The 11,806-nt window shown below is 40.7% G+C and overlaps 1 long non-coding RNA gene across 3 annotated transcripts in view; it reads left to right on the top strand.

The window, feature by feature from the left end:
* The window catches only part of LOC116641756, a 268,059-nt gene that overhangs the window by 239,323 nt on the left and 16,930 nt on the right, over positions 1–11,806 (top strand). The window lies entirely within an intron of this gene.

Here is an 11,806-nt window from a genome sequence, read left to right as displayed (position 1 = left end):
TTCATTCTAGTCTTCTGCCTGATCACATTCTTCCCCCTCCTTTTTTCTTCTTTCTTTTTTCAACCAACTTCTTATCAATTCCTTTTATAAAGTCTTTTATAATTTTCATCTTTACAATCATATTCCATCCCTTCATTGTATTTACCCTTATTTTTGTACATATATAAGTTTTTCTTTCTTTAAAATTTGGGAGGCAGTTTCTTCTAACAGACCAAAATGTACCCAAAATCTAGTGTGTGGCTCTGATCTATTCACCAGCCCGATCATATTCTTTTTTTTTCTTTCCTTTTCTTTCCCCCCCGGTTTCAGGTCTCTTCTGATTTGTTTAGTGAATATTTTTCTGGGGTCATTGTTACCTTGTTAGCATTTTGTTCTCTCATTCATCTATTCTCCTCTGGACAAAATGACAAGATGGAAAAACTCACCTCAAAAAAAAGAACAAGCGGCAATACCGACTGCCAGGGACCTAATCAGTACAGACATTAGTAAGATGTCAGAACTAGAGTTCAGAATGACGATCATAAAGATACTAACTGGGCTTGAAAAAAGCATGGAAGATACTAGAGAAAGGGTTCTCAAGAAATAAAAGAACTAAAGTTTAACTAAGTTGAAATAAAAAAGGCTATTAGTGAGGTGCAATCCAAAATGGAGACTCTAACTACTAGGATAAATGAGACAGAAGAGAGAATTAGTGATAGAGAAGACCAAATGATGGAGAATAAAGAAGCTGAGAAAAAGAGAGATAACTACTGGATCACGAGGGCAGAATTCGAGAGATAAGTGATACCATAAGATGAAACAATATTAGAATAATTGGGATCCCAGAAGAAGAAGAGAGAGAGGGGCAGAAGGTATATTGGAGCAAATTATAGCTGAGAACTTCCCTAATTTGGGGGAGGAAATGGGAATCAAAATCCAGGAGGCACAGAGAAGCCCCGTCAAAATCAATAAAAATAGGTCAACACCCTAACATCTAATAGTAAAACCTACAAGTCTCAGAGAAAAAGAAAAATCCCGAAAGCAGCTCAGACAAGTATGATATAGTGTCCTTTCTCATCCCTTATTATAGTCTTTGGTTTAAAATCTAATTTGTCCGTTATAAGGATTGCCATCCCAGCTTTCTTTTGGTGTCCATTAGCATGGTAAATGGTTTTCCAACCCCTCACTTTCAATCTGGGGGTGTCTTTGGGTCTAAAATGAGTCTCTTGCAGATAGCATATCAATGGGTCTTTTTTTTTTTTTTTAATCTCAATTAAAAAAAACTGTAAAACAAGATATTCTTGGGACAGTTGGGGAACTTTGACTATGGACTATTTAATGATGTTATGCTTATGCAGGAGAGCATTTGAGTAGCTTATGCAGGAGAGCATTTGAGTAGCTCTGATTTATTCTCATCACTGTATTGTGAGTCAATATTCAATGAAGTCTGCTCATTTATTCATTTCTCTGCTCATGTGTGATATTTGTGTTATTAAGAGTCTTCAGTAGCTTTACTCTACTTTGTCTGGTTCAACATTTATGGAATAGAACAGCCACTAAGATTTCTTGTATTTCTCTCAATTTTTACTCTTTGTACTTTGAATCTGCTAATGAGTGCATTCTAGTTCAAAAGTTTAACCTTCTGAGTAAATTTTTCCTTTTATTATTATGAAATGCCACCTTTATCTCTGATATTGCTTTTTTTCTTAAAAGTTTTTTGTGTCTGATACCAATGACCACAATAGTAGCCACTTTTTAGATAGTATTTTCCAGGTATACATTTTCCTAGCCTTTTATTTTCAACTTTACTCATTTTATTGTTTTCTGGTTTCTTTCTGCTACCAAGAAATCTTGGTATTTTAAATAGTTCTTTTTCCCCCCTCCTAATATGTCTTTCTTCCCTACTTTGTAAAATATTGTTTTATCTGGTGTTCTCAAATTTCTGGGACAATATCTAAACTTATATTTATTCTTATTCATCTTTCCTGGAACTTGTACATTTGATATCAAGGATTTGTAAGTTTCATAGATTTTGGAACATTTTCAGCTCTTCACATATTGTCTTTCTCCCATTGTCTTTGCTCTTACCTTGTGGAACTAACATGCCTTTATGTCTGACCTTCTGATTCTGTCTTCATACCTCTTAGCCTCTCCTTCACATTTTCCTTTGCTTTGCTTCTCTGGCTCCAGTCTATGTGATTTCCCCAGCCCTACCTTTTATTTTATGAATTTCCTTTTCAGTTGGAGAGCAGCAGTGTGCCATCCTGCCGGCAGCACCACAGTTATCAGAGATGGCTTGCTGAGCTCCTGGTGGTACAAATTGCCATGCAGAGTGAGTTGCGCATGACAGTCCTCTTCTCTAGAGTTTTTGTGACTCATGGGCAGTTGCTAACGGTCTCTGGTTTGGTCAGGCCAGTGGCAGCTGGACTTTTTTACATTCAAGGCTATCCTATTTGGCATGCCTTAATTTGGAGGGACATTGCTCAGGGACCAGTCACAATGAAGGTTACCCCTGTTTCAGCACATACAAATGACCACACCAGAGGCTGTACTTAACCACAAGGCAGATGCCTAATCCAGGTCACCAGCCAGTTGGGGCTCTCAACTTCTGACTCTACCAACAACTCTGCAGGCTCCACCCTCCACCACAAAACTATAGCTTACCAGCTCCCCCCCATCAATCCTGGGGGGCTCCTCAGCTCCACCATGCCAGCCTGTCATAGTTACCACTCCCACATTCCTTATTGCTCCCATGTCTCTGCAGGTCATGGGGGAGCTGCTGCCATAGTGGTCTGGGCCCACTGCAGGGCACTATACTTATGGCAGCCCTTACAAAATGCATTGTTTTGAATTGCAAATTACACTCCTAAACCAAACACTGGAAACGGTCTGGTCATGTTTCCATTCAGGGAGGGGACCACCCTTTCAGCCACTGGTAATCTGATTTCATAGGACCACTGCCTCTGTCAGTGGCACTACCTGCTTCACTATTACATATATGGATGTTTTTACCAGCCTACTGCTTGCTATACCCACCAGGCACATCACTGCAGAGCAGATAATCTTGCTTTTCTAAGTATGTCCTGCCGCATTCAGCCCTCCTGACACCATTCAGATTAAGGATCTCATCTTATTGCCAATATAACACAGCCCTGGGCTCTCCTATAGGACAACCAATGGAAATTTTACCTCCCGTACCACCACAGAGCTCTGGCATTACTGAATGCCTCAGTGGTCTTTTAAAATCTTTGCTCCTTAAGTTACAGGGCAGTACATGGACTCCTAAATGGACTTCCTTCCTGCAGTGACACCTTAAACTCTTGGCCATATGGCCACCACTGTCTTTACACCAACTGGGCTTGCCTGGCTGTGCTGCCTGATTTTTATGAGAAGAGAATCTTGTCTTCATCTTATGGGAGGACATTATTTACAAGTTTCCCAACAATTTTGAGTCCCCTTAGCAACTTAAAATGTCAATCATGGGATGCCTGCGTGGCTCAGTTGGTTAAGCATTTGACTCTTGACTTAGGCTCAGGTCATGATCTCAGGGTTGTGAGACTGAGCCCTGCATCAGGCTCCAAGCTCAGCATGGAGTCTACTTGAGATTCTCTCTCTCTCTCCCCTCCCCCTTCTTGTGCATGCTCTCTTTCTCTCAAAATAAATAAATAATAATAAAATAAAATAAAATAAGGGGGGGTGGAGCAAGATGGCAGAGGCGTAGGAGACCTGGATTTCGTCTCCTCTCAGGAACTCAGCTGGATAGGGATCAAACCATTCTGAACACCTACAAACTCAACAGGAGATCGAAGAAAAGAGTAGCAACAACTCTCTGAATAGAAAAGCGACCACTTTCTGGAAGGTAGGACGTGCGGAGAAGTGAATCCGAGGCGATATTTAGGAGGGTAGACGGGGGGAGGGGCCTCTGTCGGCCGCTTCTGGCAAGTGATAGAGCCGCGGAGCACAAAATCGGAACTTTTAGAAGTCTACTCCGCTGAGGGACGTCACTCCGGTGGCTAAGCAGGGGGTGGAACCCTCGTGGGACAGTGTGGTCTCAGGACCCTCGGGGTTACAGAAAGACCAGGGGTGCCTGAGTGTGGCAGAGCTCCCAGGTATTGGAGCGGGGAAGCCAGCTGCAGAGACGGAGCCCAGGCGCGGGCTCTCAGCTCGGGGTTGCCATAAACCGTGATCCGCGGCACAGTCGGGCCACTGCTCCTCCAGCAGGGACACAACAAGCGGCAGATCCGGGGAGACTCACCTTCTTCCTCCGGGAGGAAAGGTGCAGGAGCGCACCGCAGGGATCTGCTGGGTTTGGAGACTCCACACGGGGTCGGGTGCCAGATATAGAAATGCTCGGTCACAGGCCAGGTGAGCGCGGAATGCGGCCGGAGACCGGGGAGAAGGGAGTGACTGACTGCTTTTCTCTGGGGACGCACTGAGGAGTGGGGCCCCAAGTTCTCAGCTTCACTGGAGCGGAGATTGGGAAGCCGCCATTTTCGCTCTCCGCCCAGGAGGCTGTGCGGAAAGCTTGCGGGGAACAAAAGCTCCGGAGAGCAAACCCGAGCAGATTGCTTAGCCCGGACTGGGCAAGGGTGGGGCATTCCGCCTCCGGCAAAGACATTTGGAAACCACGGCAACAGGCCCCTCCCCCAGAAGATCAGCAAGAACAGGCAGCCAAGACCAAGTTTACTGATCAATGAGAACGGCAGAACTCCAGCGCTAGGGGAATACTGCACATAGAATTCATGGCTTTTTTACCATGATTCTTTAGTCTTTCAAAGTTAATTTTTTTTTAACTGTCTTTTTTTTTTTTTTGAATTTTTCTTTTTCCCTTTTTCAACCAACATCTTATCAATCCCTTTTTTAAAAAACATTTTTATTTTTCATTTTTAGAATCATATTCTATCCATTCATAGTAGTTACCTGTATTTTTGGAATATATATATAAGTTGTTCTCTTTTTAAAATTTTGAGATAGTTTCTTCTAACAAATCAAAATATACCCTAAATCTCTAGTGTATGTTTTTTTTCTACTCCCCTGCCTGATCACATTCTCTCCCTTTTTTTTTTAAATCCTCTTCTTTCTTTTTTCCAACAACTTCTTATCAATTCCTTTTATAAAATTTTTTATACTTTTCATCTTTACAGTCATATTCCATCCCTTCATCATATCAACCCTTATTTTTGTACATATATAAGTTTTTCTTTCTTTAAAATTTTGGGAGGCACTTTCTTCTAACAGACCAAAATACACCCAAAATCGAGTGTGTGGCACTGATCTATATACCAGCCCGATCATATTTGATCACATTTTGTTTTTTTTTTTTGTTTTGCTCTGTTTTTGTTTGTTTTTATCTTTATCTTTTTCTTTTTTTTTCTTTTTCTTATTTCTCTCTTTCCCTTTCTTTTCCCACTGCTTCAGGTCTTTTCTGATTTGTTTAGAGTATATTTTCAGGGGACGTTGTTACCCTGTTAGCATTTTGTTCTCTCATTCATCTATTCTCCTCTGGACAAAATGACAAGATGGAAAAAATCACCTCAACAAAAAGAACAAGAGGTAGTACCGACTGCCAGGGACCCACTCAATACGGACATTAGTATGATTTCAGATCTAGAGTTCAGAATCATGACTTTAAAGATAGCTGGGCTTGAAAAAAGCATGGAAGTTATTAGAGAAACCCTTTCTGGAGAAATAAAAGAACTAAAATATAACCAAGTTGAAATAAAAAAAGGCTATTAATGAGGTGCAACTGAAAATGGGGGTGCTAACTGCTAGGATAAATGAGGCAGAAGAGAGAATCAGTGATGCAGAAGACCAAATGATGGAAAATAAAGAAGCTGAGAAAAAGAGAGATAAACAACTACTGGATCATGAGGGCAGAATTCGAGAGATAAGCGATACCATAAGATGAAACAACATTAGAATAATTGGGATCCCAGAAGAAGAAGAAAGAGAGAGAGGAGCAGAAGGTATACAGGAGCAAATTATAGCAGAGAACTTCCCTAATTTGGGGAAGGAAACAGGCATCAAAATCCAGGCAGCACAGAGAACCCCTCTCAAAATCAATAAAAATAGGTCAACACCCCGACATCTAATAGTAAAACTTACGAGTCTCAGAGACAAAGAGAAAATCCTGAAAGCAGCTCGGGACAAGAGATCTGTAACCTACAATGGTAAAAACATTAGATTGGCAACAGACCTATCCACAGAGACCTGGCAGGCCAGAAAGGACTGGCAGGATATATTCAGAGCACTAAATGAGAAAAATAAGCAGCCAAGAATACTATATCCAGCTAGGCTGTCATTGAAAATAGAAGGAGAGATAAAAAGCTTCCAGGAGAAACAAAAACTAAAGGAATTTGCAAACACGAAACCAGTCCTACAAGAAATGTTGAAAGGGGTCCTCCAAGCAAAGAGAGAGCCTAAAAGCGACATAGACCAGAAAGGAACACAGACAATATACAGTAACAGTCACCTTACAGGCAATACAATGGCACTAAATTCCTATCTTTCAATAGTTACCCTGAATGTAAATGGGCTAAATGCCCCAATCAAAAGACACAGGCTATCAGATTGGATTAAAAAGCAAGACCCATCGATATGCTGTCTGCAAGAGACTCATTTTAGACCCAAAGACACCCCCAGATTGAAAGTGAGGGGGTGGAAAACCACTTACCATGCTAATGGACACCAAAAGAAAGCTGCGGTGGCAATCTTTAGAGCAGACAAATTAGATTTTAAACCAAAGACTGTAATAAGAGATGAAGAAGGACACTATATCCTACTTAAAGGGTCTATCCAAAAAGAAGATCTAACAATTGTAAATATCTATGTCCCTAACATGGGAGCAGCCAATTATATAAGGCAATTAAGAACAAAAGCAAAGAAACACATCGACAACAATACAATAATAGTGGGGGACTTTAACACCCTCCTCACTGAAATGGACAGATCGTCTAAGCAAGAGATCGACAAGGAAATAAATACTTTAAATGACACACTGGACCAAATGGACTTCGCAGACATATTCAGAACATTCCAGCCCAAAACAACGGAATACACATTCTTCTCTAGTGCCCATGGAACATTCTCCAGAATCGATCACATCCTAGGTCATAAATCCGGTCTCAACCGGTACCGAAAGATTGGGATCATTCCCTGCGTATTTTCAGACCACAATGCTTTGAAGCTAGAACTCAATCACAAGACGAAAGACGGAAAGAACTCAAATACGTGGAGGCTAAAGAGCATCCTACTGAAGAATGAATGGATCAACCAGGAAATTAAGAATTAAAAAAATTCATGGAAACAAATGAAAATGAAAACACAACTATGCAAAATCTTTGGGATGCAGCAAAGGCAGTCCTAAGAGGAAAGTATATAGCAATACAAGCCTTTCTCAAGAAACAAGAAAGGTCTCAAGTACACAACCTAACCCTACACCTAAAGGAGCTGGAGAAAGAACAGCAAATAAAGCCTAACCCAGCAGGAGAAGAGAAATAATAAAGATCAGAGAAGAAATCAATGAAACAGAAACTAAAAGAACAGTAGAACAGATCAACGAAACTAGGAGCTGGTTCTTTGAAAGAATTAACAAGATTGATAAACCCTTGGCCAAACTTATCAAAAATAAAAGAGAAATGACCCAAATAAACAAAACCATGAATGAAAGAGGAGAGATCACAACCAACACCAAAGAAATACAAACAATTATAAGAACATATTATGAGCAACTCTATGCCAGCAAATTAGATAACCTGGAAGAAATGGATGCATTCTTAGAGATGTATCAACTACCAAAACTGAACCAGGAAGAAATAGAAAACCTGAACGGACCTATAACCACTAAGGAAATTGAAGCAGTCATCAAAAATCTCCCAAAACGCAAAAGCCCAGGGCCAGACGGCTTCCCAGGGGAATTCTAGCAAACATTTCAAGAAGAATTAATACCTATTTTTCTGAAACTGTTCCAAAAAATAGAAATGGAAGGAAAACTTCCAAACTCATTTTATGAGGCCAGCATTACCTTGATCCCCAAACCAGACAAAGACCCCATCAAAAAGGAGAATTACAGACCAATATCCCTGATGAACATGGATGCAAAAATTCTCACCAAAATACTAGCCAATAGGATCCAACAGTACATTAAAAGGATTATTCACCACGACCAAGTGGGATTTATCCCTGGGCTGCAAGGTTGGTTCAACATCCGCAAAACAATCAACGTGATACAATACATTAACAAAGGAAAGAACAAGAATCATATGATCCTCTCAATAGAGGCAGAAAAAGCATTTGACAAAGTACAGCATCCTTTCTTGATCAAAACTCTTCAGAGTATAGGCATAGAGGGCAGATACCTCAATATCATAAAAGCCATCTATGAAAAACCTACAGTGAATATCATTCTCAATGGGGAAAAACTGAGAGCTTTCCCCCTAAGGTCAGGAACGCGGCAGGGATGTCCACTATCACCACTGCTATTCAACATAGTATTGGAAGTCCTAGCCACAGCAATCAGACAAGAAAAAGAAATCAAAGGCATCGAAATTGGCAAAGAAGAAGTCAAACTCTCACTCTTTGCAGATGATATGATACTTTATGTGGAAAATCCCAAAGACTCCACCCAAAACTGCTAGAACTCATACAGGAATTCAGTCAAGTGGCAGGATATAAAATCAATGCACAGAAGTCAGTGGCATTCCTATACACCAACAACAAGTCAGAAGAAAGAAAAATTAAGGAGTCGATCCCATTTGCAATTGCACCCAAAACCATAAGATACCTAGGAATAAATCTAACCAAAGAGGCAAAGGATCTGTACTCAGAAAACTATAAAATACTCATGAAAGAAATTGAGGAAGACACAAAGAAATGGAAAAACGTTCCATGCTCATGGATTGGAAGAACAAATATTGTGAAGATGTCAATCCTACCTAGAGCAATCTACACATTCAATGCAATCCCCATCAAAATACCATCCACTTTCTTTAAAGAAATGGAACAAATAATCCTAAAATTTGTATGGAACCAGAAAAGACCCCACATAGCCAGAGGAATGTTGAAAAAGAAAAGCAAAGCTGGCAGCATCACAATTCTGGACTTCCAGCTCTATTACAAAGCTGTCATCATCAAGACAGTATGGTACTGGCACAAAAACAGACACATAGATCAATGGAACAGAATAGAGAGCCCAGAAATGGACCCTCAACTATATGGTCAACTCATCTTTGACAAAGCAGGAAAGAATGTCCAATGGAAAAAAGACAGTCTCTTCAACAAATGGTGTTGGGAAAATTGGACAGCCACATGCAGAAGAATGAAACTGGACGATTTCCTTACACCACACACAAAAATATACTCCAAATGGTTGAAAGACCTCAATGTGAGACAGGACTCCATCAAAATCCTAAAGGAGAACACAGGCAGCAACCTCCTCGACCTCAGCCGCAGCAACTTCTTCCTAGAAACATGGCCAAAGGCAAGGGAAGCAAGGGCAAAAATGAACTCTTGGGACTTCATCAAGATAAAAAGCTTTTGCACAGCAAAAGAAACAGTCAACAAAACCAAAAGACAACCGACAGAATGGGAGAAGATATTTGCAAGTGCCATATCAGATAAAGGTCTAGTATCCAAAATCTATAAAGAACTCATCAAACTCAACACCCAAAGAACAAAGAATCCAATCAAGAAATGGGCAGAAGACATGAACAGACATTTTTTCCAAAGAAGACATCCAAACGGCCAACAGACACATGAAAAAGTGTTCAATATCGCTCGGCATCAGGGAAATCCAAATCAAAACCTCAATGAGATACCACCTCACACCAGTCAGAATGGCTAAAATTAACAAGTCAGGAAATGACAGATGTTGGCGGGGATGCGGAGAAAGGGGAACCCTCCTACACTGTTGGTGGGAATGCAAGCTGGTGCAGCCACTCTGGAAAACAGTGTGGAGGTTCCTCAAAAAGTTGAAAATAGAGCTACCATATGATCCAGCAATTGCACTACTGGGTATTTACCCCAAAGATACAAAAGTAGGGATCCGAAAGGGTACGTGCGCCCCGATGTTTATAGCAGCAATGTCCACAATAGCCAAACTGTGGAAAGAGCCAAGATGTCCATCAACAGATGAATGGATAAAGAAGAGGTGGTATATATATACAATGGAATATTATGCAGCCATCAAAAGCAATGAGATCTTGCCATTTGCAACGACGTGGTTGGAACTGGAGGGTATTATGCTGAGCGAAATAAGTCAAACAGAGAAAGACATGTATCATATGACCTCACTGATATGAGGAATTCTTAATCTCAGGAAACAAACTGAGGGTTGCTGGAGTGGGGGGTGGGGTGGGAGGGATGGGGTGACTGGGTGATGGACACTGGGGAGGGTATGTGTTCTGGTAAGCGCTGTGAATTGTGCAAGACTGTTGAATCTCAGAGCTGTACCTCTGAAACAAATAATGCAATATATGTTATGAAAGAAAAAAAGAAGAAGAAGAATGTAGCAGGAGGGGAAGAATGAAGGGGGGGAAATCGGAGGGGGAGAAGAACCATGAGAGACGATGCACTCTGAAAAACAAACTGAGGCTTCTAGAGGGGAGGGGGGGGGGAGGATGGGTTAGCCTGGTGATGGGTATTGAGGAGGGCACGTTCTGCATGGAGCACTGGGTGTTATGCACAAACAATGAATCATGGAACACTATATCTAAAACGAATGATGTAATGTATGGGGATTAACATAACAATAAAAAAATTAAAAAAAAAATAAAAATAAAAGAAAGAACCATAATCATATGATCCTCTCAATAGATGCAGAAAAAGCATTTGACAAAGTACAGCATCCTTTCTTGATCAAAACTCTTCAGAGGCATAGAGGGTACATACCTCAATATCATAAAAGCCATCTATGAAAAACCTACTGCGAATATCATTCTAAATGGGGAAAAACTGAGAGCTTTCCCCCTAAGGTCAGGAATGCGGCAGGGATGTCCACTATCACCACTGCTATTCAACATAGTATTAGAAGTCCTAGCCACAGCAATCGGACAACAAAAAGAAATCAAAGGCATCGAAATTGGCAAAGAAGAAGTCAAACTCTCACTCTTTGCAGATGATATGATACTTTATGTGATAAACCCCAAAGACTCCACCCCAAAACTGCTAGAACTCATACAGGAATTCAGTCAAGTGGCAGGATATAAAATCAATGCACATAAGTCGGTGGAATTCCTATACACCACCAACAAGACAGAAGAAGGAGAAATTAAGGAGTCGATCCCATTTGCAATTGCACCCAAAACCATAAGATACCTAGGAATAAATCTAACCAAAGAGGCAAAGAATCTGTACTCAGAAAACTATAAAATACTCGTGAAAGAAATTGAGGAAGACACAAAGAAATGGAAAAACGTTCCATGATCATGGATTGGAAGAACAAATATTGTGAAGATGTCAATGCTACCTAGAGCAATCTACACATTCAATGCAATCCCCATCAAAATACCATCCACTTTTTTCAAAGACATGGAACAAATAATCCTAAAATTTGTATGGAACCAGAAAAGACCCCGAATAGCCAGAGGAATGTTCAAAAAGAAAAGCAAAGCTGGCACCATCACAATTCTGGACTTCCAGCTCTATTACAAAGCTGTCATCATCAAGACAGTACGGTACTGGCACAAAAACAGACCCATAGATCAATGGAACAGAATAGAGAGCCCAGAAATGGACCCTCAACTCTATGGTCAACTCATCTTTGACAAAGCAGGAAAGAATGTCCAATGGAAAAAAGACAGTCTCTTCAACAAATGGTGTTGGGAAAATT

This window comes from Phoca vitulina, unplaced genomic scaffold (genome assembly GCF_004348235.1).
Source record: "Phoca vitulina isolate PV1807 unplaced genomic scaffold, GSC_HSeal_1.0 scaffold22, whole genome shotgun sequence".
Classification (NCBI taxonomy): domain Eukaryota; kingdom Metazoa; phylum Chordata; class Mammalia; order Carnivora; family Phocidae; genus Phoca; species Phoca vitulina.
The sequence above is the reverse complement of the archived record's forward strand: the minus strand, read 5'-3'. Positions and strand labels throughout refer to the sequence as shown.